The 12,615-nt window shown below is 36.5% G+C and overlaps 1 protein-coding gene across 2 annotated transcripts in view; it reads left to right on the top strand.

Annotated features, from left to right (window-relative positions):
• The first annotated feature begins 1,713 nt into the window (after positions 1 to 1,713).
• Positions 1,714 to 12,615, top strand: part of MSR1 (macrophage scavenger receptor 1) — a 457,630-nt gene continuing 446,728 nt past the window's right edge. The window contains exons 1-3 of one of the 2 annotated variants that reach the window (XM_079908915.1): positions 1,714 to 1,798; positions 8,790 to 9,015; positions 11,021 to 11,120. The gene's annotated coding sequence lies outside the window, so the exon portion shown is untranslated. Of the gene's footprint in view, positions 1,799 to 6,726; positions 7,492 to 8,789; positions 9,016 to 11,020; positions 11,121 to 12,615 lie in introns of those variants that run through there. The other variant, XM_079908914.1, reaches the window with a different exon arrangement.

Genomic DNA, 12,615 nt, shown 5'->3' with positions numbered 1-12,615 from the left:
AACAACATGAATTTACAAAATGCATAGGCTCATGTTAGATTAAATTTTCTGTCGTAATTCACATTTATATTTCATAGGCCTAACCATATGTTTATATGAAGTAAATACTTTGCTTTGGCTCAAAATCAGAGGAAATATAAGTAGTTTAATGCTCTAATCATGACCCAAAGAGCTCCTATTTGAACCTACAATCATCTTTTTTATACTTTGCTCGAATCCTACCTTCCCTAAGAGAAAATTCAGTTAATGTAACCTGTCACATGAAGAAAATAAACTCTGTGGATCTTCACCAGCATCCAACAGCTAATATCCTAAAAAAAATAAATTAAAAGCATGTAAGCCTTTTCTTCATGTTTATGCTTACGGCAGCTTTATTGGTTGTTTTTCTGTAAGGCAATATTTTCTTTTACTCTATACTGAAAAGTTTTAAAATAATAGCCTACTTGTAAAATTAGCTGTCAATAGACATAGTTTATATTCTTCATCATACAACCATAAAACAGGTATATTTTGATTAAAGAAAAAAGATTAAAACTCAGCATAAAGCTAGGCTAATTACTACCATGGCAGTGAATATACATGATTTATAATAGATATTCAAATGAAGAGTTTTAAAATGGATTGGAATTCGAAGTTTTCATTCCATCTGTATAACATTTAGCTCTAGAACTCTCTATGACAGTACAATAGAGCCTGAGGGAATAAATCTTGAGGTAAGAAGTCAACAGTAGTCATGTAAATACTGTGTCATTAACAATCATTAAATCCCTTCTTGATATAAGGACTTCAATTACTCCTCTCTTTAAGTACAAATTTAGCATTTGACCTTTTACACCTATAGGCTGAAAACCTACAGTTAAATAATTAAATGTAGTAAAATGAGTTCAACACCATTTAATCAATTTGAAAAGAGAAGCAATAAGTGCAAGCCTGATTAGAGCTGTTAGCCCACTTGGGTGCTATTATTTGAATAGTTGTTCACCAAAGAAAGAAAAAGAAATACTAAAAAACATGAATCAAAACACAGAAACAGTTTTCTAGGGTAGTATTTTAAACTTTACCACATAGTTTATACTTTTTTTTTTTTTTTTTTGCAATAAATGTTCAGACGAATTAGTTAAGGTCCAGGCTGATGCTAAGAGCATTTATTATGATGGGTTATTAAGAGATGAAGCTCATCTAGTAAGGGATAGTAGAAAATGCCATCCCAAAATATGCCCCTCTGGCGTACGATTATTTTGAGCTGAAGGCAATTGAGAAGAAGCAAATATAAAAAAAAAAAACCTCTGTCCTCCCCTATTTGCCTAAAAGCAGGATACAAATTTGTAAAGGTATCCCTTTCCCCTTTTTATCAGGTGTCCCGCTCCCTCCCTCTACTGGAGAAAATTCCAAACCATCATTAGCCTTGAGATAGCATCAGAAGACTCTATGTAACAAACCTTGCTAAACTAGCCTGTAACTACCATTACTTTCCACATATATTTTCTTTCCTGCAGTTTGCTTCCCCTAGTAGATCAAAGTCCTTTTCCTTTGTCTTGCTACTTGTCTGAAATTTTATTGTTCTTTTGTTAAGATGCTTAAATAAGCCCAAGTTCTTACCACCTGTTGGAGTTACTCATTATGGAGTGGTCCCATGGGTGTGTGTGCACATGTTAATAAACTTGTTTGTTTTTCTCTTTTTAATCTTTCTCTTGTCAGTCTAACACACAGGACTAAGAAAAGAGAATCTATGATAATAGAAAAAGATATTTTTCCTTCCTCTATAATAGATGGCAATGAAAACAAAAGGCTTGGAATAGTAAGTCATTGTGTTTAACTTAGATTTGTGTGGAAGGAGGGAGAAATAGAACCCTCTCCCTACCAAACAGGCAGAGATGAAAAATCAATCATTAGGGAAGAACAATTTTAAAAAGTGAGTAAAAAATCCTAAATGCTGGTTCCTTGAAAGATGCATAAAATGGACACACTTACCGGTTGACTAGTTAAGGAAAGTAAGAGAAAATATGCAAATAAACAAATTGGAGGATTCACTTTTTCATTTATTTATTCAAACAATTAGTTACCGAGCCTTTACACTGTGCCAGGCACTCTTCTATGTAGTAGGTACGTAGCAGTAGAAAAAAAACAACAGGCCAAACTCCATACCTTTACAGAACTTCAACTAGAGTGGGCAGAAACAAAGTTCAAAGTAAAAAAAACTCTGCAGTATATTAGAGGATGATGAGTGCAGGGAAGGGGAGCGAGTGCCAGCTGACAGTTGCAGTTCTAAATAGATGGTCTAGGAAGGCCACGATGAGGGAGTACATTTGAGTAAACACTTGACTGAAGTGAGGAAGTGAGTCAAGTGGACATCTGAGGGAAGTGTGTTTCAGGAAGAGGACAGAGCAATGCAGAATTAGGGGAAATTACCAGAGATAGAAATAGAGATAAAAGTAGTAAAATTTTGCTATGAACAAATAGATAACCAGTGAAATTCTTGTGTGATAGATGTATTTCTAGAAACTGTTGAAACTCCAGTCGAAATAAGTGGATTTTTAGGCAAATATATAATACCCCCAATTTTCTACCAAATATTTAGGGAATACCTCTATTAGTCTGCTCAGGCTGCCATAAAAAATTTCACAGACTGGGTGGCTTAATCAACCAAAATTTATTTCTCACAATTCTGAAGGCCAGAAGTGCAAGATGGAGGTATTAACAGGTTTGTTTTCCCCCTCAGGCTTCTCTCCTTGGCTTGCAGGTGGACAGTCTTCTCTTTGTGTCCTCCCATGGCCTTTTCTGTGTGCACACACATGCACACACACACACTCACACACGGGGTCTCTCCTATAGGGACACTAGTTCTCTCATGTTAGTGCCTCACTCAATCTTAATTACCTCTTTGAAGATTCCATCTCCAAATAAAGTCATATTAGAGATTAGGGCTTTGCTATATGAATTTTGGGGGAACACAATTAGCTCATAACAATATATATTTTCTATATTTTAAGGGTTATTCCATTAAATTGCAAAAGAGAGAAAACTGCCCAACTCGTTTTATAAATTTACATTGGATTCCAAAACTGGATAATAAAAAGACTATCAAATTATTTGCCTGTGTCACCTACAACAGCCATGAAATAGTCCTAAATAAGATATTTACTACAAATCAGTCTATAAATATCAACATTATTCACTGCAGTAACCAACCACAAAATATATTACATAGTAGGGTGTCATTCACAGTATCAACAAAACCTATATAAGTAGCTAAGAAATAACAAATATTACATATACTTCTATAGAGAAAATTTTGGAGCCCTCTTAATGGATCTATATAGAGAGAATTTTCTCCAAATTAATCTTATCAATTAAAAGCCACTTAATAAAAATCCCAGCTGGATACTTTTTGTGGAAACTATAAACTTCTAAACTTTATCAGGAAGAGTGAAATTCTATGTGTAATTAAGGCAACTATGAAAGAAGTTCAAAAGGAGTAACTTGGCCTAAAGTTGTTAAAATATAAAGTCATACGAATAGGGAGAAAAGTAGAATTTAGTATAAGAACAAGAAAAAATAGATCAATGAAAGGAAGTGGAGAGCTCAGAGGTAGGCCTTTTTATATTGAAACCTTATTCAGTAAAGTTATTATCACAAACATTGTGGAAAGAACAAATTGTTGAGAATATGATGCCCAGAATTAGACTTGAAGAAATAAATGGTGGCGTATGTGATATGGAGTATGTGACAGACAGAATAATGACCCTCAAAGATGTCCACGTCCTAATCCCTGGAATCTGTAAATACAATACCGTGCACAGCAAGAGAGACTTTAACATGTGATTAAGTTAAGGATCTTGAGATGGAGATATCATCCTGGATTACCTAGGTGGCCCTGATGTAATCACAAGGGTCCATAAAAGATGAAAGAGGGTCAGAGTCAGAGATATTTGAAGCTGCCATGATGCTGACTTTGAGTATGGAGGAAAAGGCCAAGAGAAAAGGCATGTAGGAGGCTTCTAGAAGCTGGAAAATGCAAGGGAACAGTTTCACTTTCTTCTAGAAAGGATGTAGCCCTGTTGACACCTTGACTTTAGCCCAGTGAAACCCATTCCAGAACTATAAGAAGCTCGTATTGTTTTAAGCCACTGTTTATGATTATTTTGACACAGCAGCAATAGGAAACTGATACAGACTGCTACCTCTTAAGATGAGGAAAACTGCGTAAGTGAGGAGAATCAAGATTGTTATGTTTACTAAATATTCAAATACAGATATAAAATAGTTTGATATATGTGTCTATGTCTCAAAGGAGAGCCAAGTTTAGAAATACACAAATATAAGTGTCATCATAAATATAAATTGTACTGAAAGCCGTGGAACTGGTGTGATCACTTAGGTGTCAATACAGGTAGTGTAGAGAAGGAAAAACTAGTTTTCCTTTACCCTCCTAAGATCTGCCACTGGGCCTTGGAGACTAAGCTGAAAAAAGATTAATAAGAGAAAAATATGCAAATTTTATATAATTTGCAAATATAATTTTTCGCTTAACATTATTCATGAGCATTATGTTCTTAAAACTACTTTTAAGAACATAATTTTTAATTATTGCAACATTTTTACTTTGGAAATAGCAATTTAGTCTGTTCATCTTACTTTTAATTATTAAAGTTAGCAAATAATGTTTTATAAGCAACCATAATATTAAAATCTTTGCTTAAATCAGTTTTTCTTGGGAAGAATGTCTGGGTATTGATAGGTTTCTTAAAGAATAGTGTTATGATTGATGATCTCACTCCAATAAAGAGAGAAATTAGCAAAATGGAAAAGTGTTAAATATTTAGATATGTATCACTTATTTGAGACATGGTATTCATTAATCCTTATAAAATTCATTAAATGCTTTTTGTCCTTTTGTTTTTGAGTTTCTAACCTTTACTAGTAAAAACAAAGGAATTCAATACCAAAAAAAAAAAAATTGTTAAACTTAGGAGTAAAAGAATCAAAGCCAGTTAGGCTGTTTCTGGTGTGATCTTGAGAGAACTGGACCAGTGAGAAGCAGGCTCCTATTTCTAGGGGCTGAAGAACAAAGCAGTTTTAAGGAATAGAAATGCAGTTGGGGAGATCAGTGGACTGAGCCAGAAACGTGTTTCCTGGCTGCAACTGCTATGGGGCTCGTCTGGTTAGTTCAGATGGTACTCTGGAGTAAGATACCCCCTAAAAATCGGTTGGTAAAGTTTAAGTGCCAGCAAATAACTTACTTTACAGAAGGAATTACTAGCATCATAATACCTGTTACCAGCCACCAACCATCTTGATTCAGACTATGAAATATTTGTGGCACACTGAATTGGAATTAAGGGCTTAGGGTTTGTGGCATTCTTTTTTTTTTTTTTTTTTTTTGGCCACTCTGACACCAATAGTTAGGTCTATACTTCCAGAGTTTTGAGGGTTGAAATTATGTAATTCATTCTGTCTGTATAGGAAGAATAGATGTATTGTTTCTCACAATAGATTTCTAGATGCCCATAATGGGCTGGAATTAGAACATCAAGGTACGAACATATTAAACGTATTTGGCTTCATAGTATTTACAAAGGGCTATTTTGATTCCAATATTTAAATAGATATTGTTGGTTAAATGCAGAAATACAAAAAGTGAAAAGATTCCTGATGATCCTACCTTTTCAAAATATCGGACATAGTTACTGCCAACATTTTGATGTACTTTTTTCTAGTCTTTTAAGTATACATTTGATTATTCATCTAAGGCTTAGTTATGCTGCAGTACCTGCAAACTGGAAATAGGTCAACAGAGTTTTCTGGCTCATAGTAAATGTCTATTAAAGATCTGCCGGCACTGAATATCTTCAATATCTTGAGTCCAGAATCCAGGCTGATGTGCAGCTTCTTATGGGTTGGTGCTGCTCTTATGGCAGAGGGACCAGAGAGGGAGAAAAAACATGAGTAGCCTCTTCCACATTCTGCGTGGAAGTGACTCGTGCCACCTCTACTGTCGTTCATTGGCTAAGTCAAGTCACCTGGTAAAGAGGCAACCTAGAAGGTGGTCAAGCGATAGTATAGACATAATGATTCATAATTAATGGCTATTCAGTGGTTGTGGAGCGGCTCTATTGTGATTGATTGTTCAAGGCCAGTAGCCCCAGAGATGTTCCTGTTTAATAACGGATCACCAAAGCCAGACGGTCCTTTATAGGATTTCTTTATGTTTACATTCACATTGAACCTTTACATTCTCTGCAAGTAGCACAATAATAGAATATTAGGGTCAACTAGAATAAATACAGCCAATTTGAATGTATAATATATTAATTTCTAGAAATAATTTTATCACATAAAGTAATGCCAATTTTAAAAATTTCTTTTCATTACTGCATTTTTAGTCAACACCTAAATTTTACAGGCTAAGCGGTATAGGAAATAGCACATGGCTTGAATTTAGCAAAGAAACTTGTAGCCAATTCAAGAACGTGAACTACTGTAACACAGCAATTTAACCTAATCTATTCCCAGCAGTTCTTCTTGTCAAATGTTATTCCATTCACTTCATGATAAATTACACCTCTCTGAAAAAAGATGTTTAAACAGAAATAATTTCAGCAATTTTCTGATGTAACTCTCTGTTTTTTCTTCTGTAATTTGCATTATTTTATCGTGATGCATACCACTATGGATTCAAGCCCTTTCACCTAATCAGGTCACTAAAGATTTAGAGTTTCATATTATGCTGCCATCGTCATTCCCTTGGATATTATATCTTTAAGACAGTTTCTATTTGGCTAATGGCATTCTTTATCTCTTCCACTTTAGGCTTACTCTGAGTGAACAGATACTGAATGTATTATCCTATTTTCATAATTTCTAATAAACACATACACTCAATCATAAATACATTAGGCTCCTTTACAAGTGCTAATACAAATATAGATGAAGAAATAGAATAGGAAGAGAAAAACTACTTGAAAAACAACTAAGGGATTTTTTGTATTATTTACGAGAGCCAGCAACTGATTCATAATTATTTTGACTCTCATAAAGGAATTTGAATCAAAGGATCCAAAGAAACATTCTAAAAAATAAAAAGAGGAGATGATTGAAACAATGTCTTTATCACTTTTGAAATTTGTAATGTTATTAACATTTCCTGTATAGTTTCATTTCCTGATATTACTGCCATTACTTGTGTTTTACAGAAGAGTCTGTTAAGAATGATCCAGTCTGGGGCTTCCCTGTGGCGCAGTGGTTAAGAATCTGCCTGCCAATGCAGGGGTCACGGGTTCGAGCCCTGGTCCAGGCAGATCCCACATGCCATGGAGCAACGAAGCCCGCACGTCACAACTACTGAGCCTGTGCTCTGAAGCCCGTGCTCTGCAACAAGAGGAGCCACCACAATGAGAAGCCCGCGGGCACCACAATGAAGAGTAGCCCCTGCTTGCCACAACTAGAGAAAGCCTGCGCACAGCAGCGAAGACCCAATGCAGCTAAAAATAAGTAAAGTTTTATATATATATATATATATATATATATATATATATATATATATAAATGACCCAGTCTGGATGTTAAATATGCACAGTTATGCCACTGGCTCTGTGCCTTAAATATTTGGGAATTTAGGGTAGGAGTAAAATGGTTATCATTGGGAATAGAGGGCCTTACTTGGGAATTCCTATGACCTTTCTGACTCAGGCAACTCAATATTGTAAAATTATTAAAATAGGTATAACTTCAAAATCTGCTGTAGGTATAGTATGACTTGAGAGAGGGAAAACTATTTCCCATCTATGAATACATGACAGCATTTCCTCCATCACCTCACTATTAACTTTCTCTTCTGAGAAATTTCCAGGGAGGTATAAGTGACTAGCTGGGAAAGTCAGATATTTTGTTGGCATAGTGGATTCAGGCAACTATAACACAAATTTTCAATATATATGAACCCAGCTCAAAATAGGAATTCAGTTATCTTTCTTAGAACATTGCAGTCTATATCTAGTTTTAAGTTTACTTGTATTTAAATAAAAATTTTTCATTAATTATTAGAATTTATCATTTTAAGTCAAGTATTAAATCAAATTTTAAATTAATTTAAACTACAAAACTTTCAATTTTTTCAACACTTTAAACTAGCTAGACTATTCACTTGAGAGCATATTGTTAAATGAAATAACAGCTTAAATGTATTCCATCAGGGCAGTCAATGTAGAATTAGAAGATGCTTGAGATTCCTTCCAGAATCCTGATCTTATACATCTCAGAAGACTATTCTGTACTCTGCTTTGAATCTGTTACAGTGATGTCTTCTGTTTCCTGTTCATTAACCCGCTTGTAGGAGAAAGTTTCCAATTTATGCCAAGACTGAAAATTAGCACAAATGGCTACCTCTCTCCCGCAGATCAACTCTAGGGAAACTATAGAGGGAAATGCAATATGGATTCATAAAAGTGTGAGAAATACCTAGAAAAAAAAGATGGCTACTTAGAATTGGAGTGTGGCAAGGCAGGTAGATGACTGTAGACTGCAGCAAAGGGCTTTTGGCTTAGCTGCTAAGGCATAAATCAGGAAAGGGCAGTTTAAATAGTGTCCTTGTGGCCCTCCCCACCTTGCCTTCCTTCTTGTTGCAGAATTAGACAATGGTCATCCAAACCTCTGAAAGCCATGACGTCGATCGGCCCACACCCCCCCCCGGAAGTGTTCTCAGGGATAAAATCAAGGCAGAGCAAAACCTGATAGGGTGAAGAGTTGGGAAACCTATGAGAACTGACCAGCTTTGAATTTATCTCTTTCAGCCATTTCTCTCCAAACTTCCAGAGCTGATGAATGACAATCTAGGGAGACTACCTTTTCTTTGGTGTTTGAAAGTAGAGCATGGACCTGAAGAGCTGCTTGGTGTGGTGAAACCAAATGAGAGTGATTAATTCTGGCTTATGGTAATGACTCACCTCTTCATCTACAGTAGACCTCAGAGCACTGATCAAGGCTCTTTCTGCTGCCCTTCCTCAATCATATTAACAGGTAACCTTCAGGGATAAGCCAAATTTAATAATAATAATAATAAAAGCCAGAATAATGATATACTTTCTTTAAAAAAAACTCTAGGAATATAATGTTTTAAAATTAAAAACTATAAATTGGTCAACATATTAGCAAAAGTATTAAAATTAATGAGTCAGAATTTGAAATAAACATAATAAATGTGCAAACAGGAACAGGGGAAGATATTTCAGTATGGAACAAGAACAAGATGTGATGAAAAAATAATCAAGTAGAAATACTAGGTATGAAAAAGTTAATAGTTGAAATAAGAATAATACATGGATTGAATAAGAAATGGATATAGCTGAAGAGTGAATTCAATTGTAAGATAGTATAGAAGTACTTATTTTTCTAGAAAGAAACAAATGTGATAGAACAGCTGAGAAATATGGAAAATAGAATAAGTCCAAATATATAGATAATAAGAGTTTTTGAGAGAGAGAGAAAAAAAAAAGGTAAATTTCTAAGAATTAAAAGAAAAAAGGTTCTTAAAACTGAAACATCCCAAGCCGTGTCACATAAAGAGTCTTAGGCATTTTGCAGTGGTTTGGATGAAGTGGCCTAGTGGTGATGCACAAACTTCTTAGGGTCACTAGATATGGGAGATAACTATCTAGGAATCCCTATGGCGGGGAGAGAGATAAGCCTCCAAAAGGCATAAGAAATAAGGTTAGGGGTAAAATTTCAGCTGGAAAATGTGGCTGAAGACCTCTTTGGTGGTATAGAGTAAATACAGAATCCCATGAAGGCAACAAGAGATTGTTGTTCTGATTAAGGAAATGGTCAAAATGGGAGTTTTGAGCCCCCTTAACCCCCTTTAAAAAAGTCTTGTCTGGCCAGTGCATAAAACAAATGGTTCCTGGAGTACCAAGGATTAAGTGAGGTTGTGTTTTTGATCGCTTCAGTTGTAACTGATATTGTAAAGACTATAAAGGAAGTGCAGATCAAGGGTGATGGTACGCCATTATGGCCATTCCAATTTGGGAATCTAGCCAGTCACAATATATACTCTCGTGGAATGTCAGTCAGTATTCATCCATTGCACTGAGACAAGAATTCTTAAATTTGCTAGCATATTTCCATATTCTTGTGAGGGGCTTGGAGTTAAAAATCAGTCTGTGCGATGATCTCATAATAATCACCTATCTACAGAAAGAAGATCGGAATGAATTAAAGATCAGAGTCACCCAGATGAAAAACAGGGGTTGGCTGATAAACCAGCTAAGACTTAAGGTCCAGCCCAACCTATGAAATTCCTAAGAATTACATGACCTGGAGCAACCAGAGGTAGTCCTACTACTGTGAGAAATAAATTATTAGCATTCCCATTCACAGACAACAGATGAGAAGCTTAGGAACTAGCCGGACTATTTGGGTTTTAGTGGAGTCATATTTATACATCAATCCTATTGGCCCAATCTATAAATTCACCAGGAAGAAATCTGAATTTGAGTGCGGCTTTAGCAGAAACAAGTGCTACAGATATATCGAGGGTGGTGGAACAGACATTTTTACTAGGTACTTATGATCTGTCTTCTCAGATAATATTTGAAGTGTCTATAACTAGTGCATATGCAGATTGAAGGGATTTTCAGAAACTGAATAATGCTATTCAGTGAACTTCTCTTATGGTATGGCTCAAAAACTGAGTTTACGTTATATACCATTTAAGAGAGGAGAGTGAGATTGCTACTGAGTACTGGCTGAAATCATTCCTACCCCTGAGGATCGTCAGAAAAGTTTGAGAATACAAATACAGATAATGCCTTGAGCAATATCAAAGAGACATTCAAATAGGGAGAGTACAGCACAGCAAAGCTCGCGCACAAAGTGGAAATGGTATACATTAGAAGAATGCTAAGGGGGGCTGGGGCTCAGAAAGACTAGAAAGCTTATGTTAGCAGTTGCTTCACTGAATGTAGAACCAAAAATAAAGCCCTACAAGCACACTATGTGGTCTGAATCTTATGATTCTCTCTTCTAGCTGGGGAAAAGTTGTTTTCCTGGTCCATTGAAAGGAGTTTCTAGACTGAGGATTCAGACTGAAGGGCACATTGCTGTTTTGTAAAACATTGATGAGTGAGGTAAGTGCAAATTTGCACAAGGGTAGCGGTGCATCTATTTAGCAATGGAGGGTTAGGCTCAAGGGAGTGTTGGGATATTCATAGACTGTTGTGCTTTGATCAAAGGCTCCGCCGTATGGTCAGGCATGGGCCCTAAATGACTGAATAGTAAAGAACACACCTGTATAGTTTCTTGTATGGACATATCAGGAAACTTAGACGTAGATTTAAAGAGGATGATGCACCCTAAAAAAATTCCAGGGCATTGAATTCTCCTAAGATGTAAAAATTTTAAAAGAGTACACCTGTAGCCTATGGCAAGAAAAAGCCATATGAGTCTAAAAAATCATAACTTTTCTCTGACCCAATAGAGGACTGATGTTGCAGGAAAACCAAGTAGCTTGGAATCTGAGGAAAGTCAGGTGCCCCTGAGGAGAGGTGGGAAATGAGCATGCATTCACCTGTGTGAGAGCACGGGCAGAAGACAGGACTACCATCCAAGTGGGAAAGAAGAATTCAGCTATGATTTTTTAATGAATTTCCAAAGGATGAGTAGTAGGAGTCGAGGCCCTGGAAGCCACAGACACTCCCTTGTTGGCTTTTCTCCACAGACCTTCTCACTGTGTACCGATAAAAAAACCATTGCTGGCAGGGAAGGTAGTAGATAGTTTAGTCATTGGTAAGTCAGAGCCCTGGAGAAGAGGTGCAGCCACCACTGTGGGAAAGGCATAAAGCCTCTCCTGGTCTCCTCTCACCTAAGAAAAAGTGTCATAAGATACTAGGGGTAATAGCAGTTGCCCCAGTACAAGGAGATGTCTCCATGGCAGGTGGGAGAAGGGTAGAATTAAAAACAAACAAAAAACCTTTATCTATAGGGTAGGCGCAGAAAACTGTTCTCAGAAGAGCCTAGCCCATTAGTTTTCCTGTCACTGAGTTCGGGGCAAGGTCACTGAGAAAACATAAACTTTAAGACTCAGGACACAAGGGCCGCTTAAACTGATGCTGAATCAGGACAATAGAGAACCCCATCCCCAGCTCACAACCACAATACCTCAAGCTCCAAGAAACAGAACCAGCAGACTGTTCCTGGGGGAGAAGTGTCGAGATATCCTCTTTAAGATGCAGGTGCACAGGAAAGCCCTAAAACTTAAAGTGGAGCAGAAACATTGAGGAAAACCCACCAGCAAGCCACTCCCAACCTAAGAACAAACAGAACTTTAAAGAGAGTAGTGAACCATTGCAATAACAAAATCCAAACTGAGCTCAATTCCTGAGTAGGTTTACTCAACCTCCCACAATAATGGTCTAACAGAAGAAAATATGTGCTCATCCCCAGGCATAAATACTGCTTACACCCATCTCCACCATTCTGCACACTGTATCTGGAAATCAATAAAAAAGTAGAACACACACACACACACACACACACACACACACACAAAATCGAGGGGAAAAAACCGTCACTGTCAAGAGACAAAGTTAATTCTAGGAAGACTCAGAGATACCCCGGATGTTG

Source organism: Stenella coeruleoalba (genome assembly GCF_951394435.1).
Source record: "Stenella coeruleoalba genome assembly, chromosome: 21".
In the NCBI taxonomy this organism is placed as follows: domain Eukaryota; kingdom Metazoa; phylum Chordata; class Mammalia; order Artiodactyla; family Delphinidae; genus Stenella; species Stenella coeruleoalba.
This window is presented reverse-complemented; position numbering and strand designations above follow the sequence as displayed.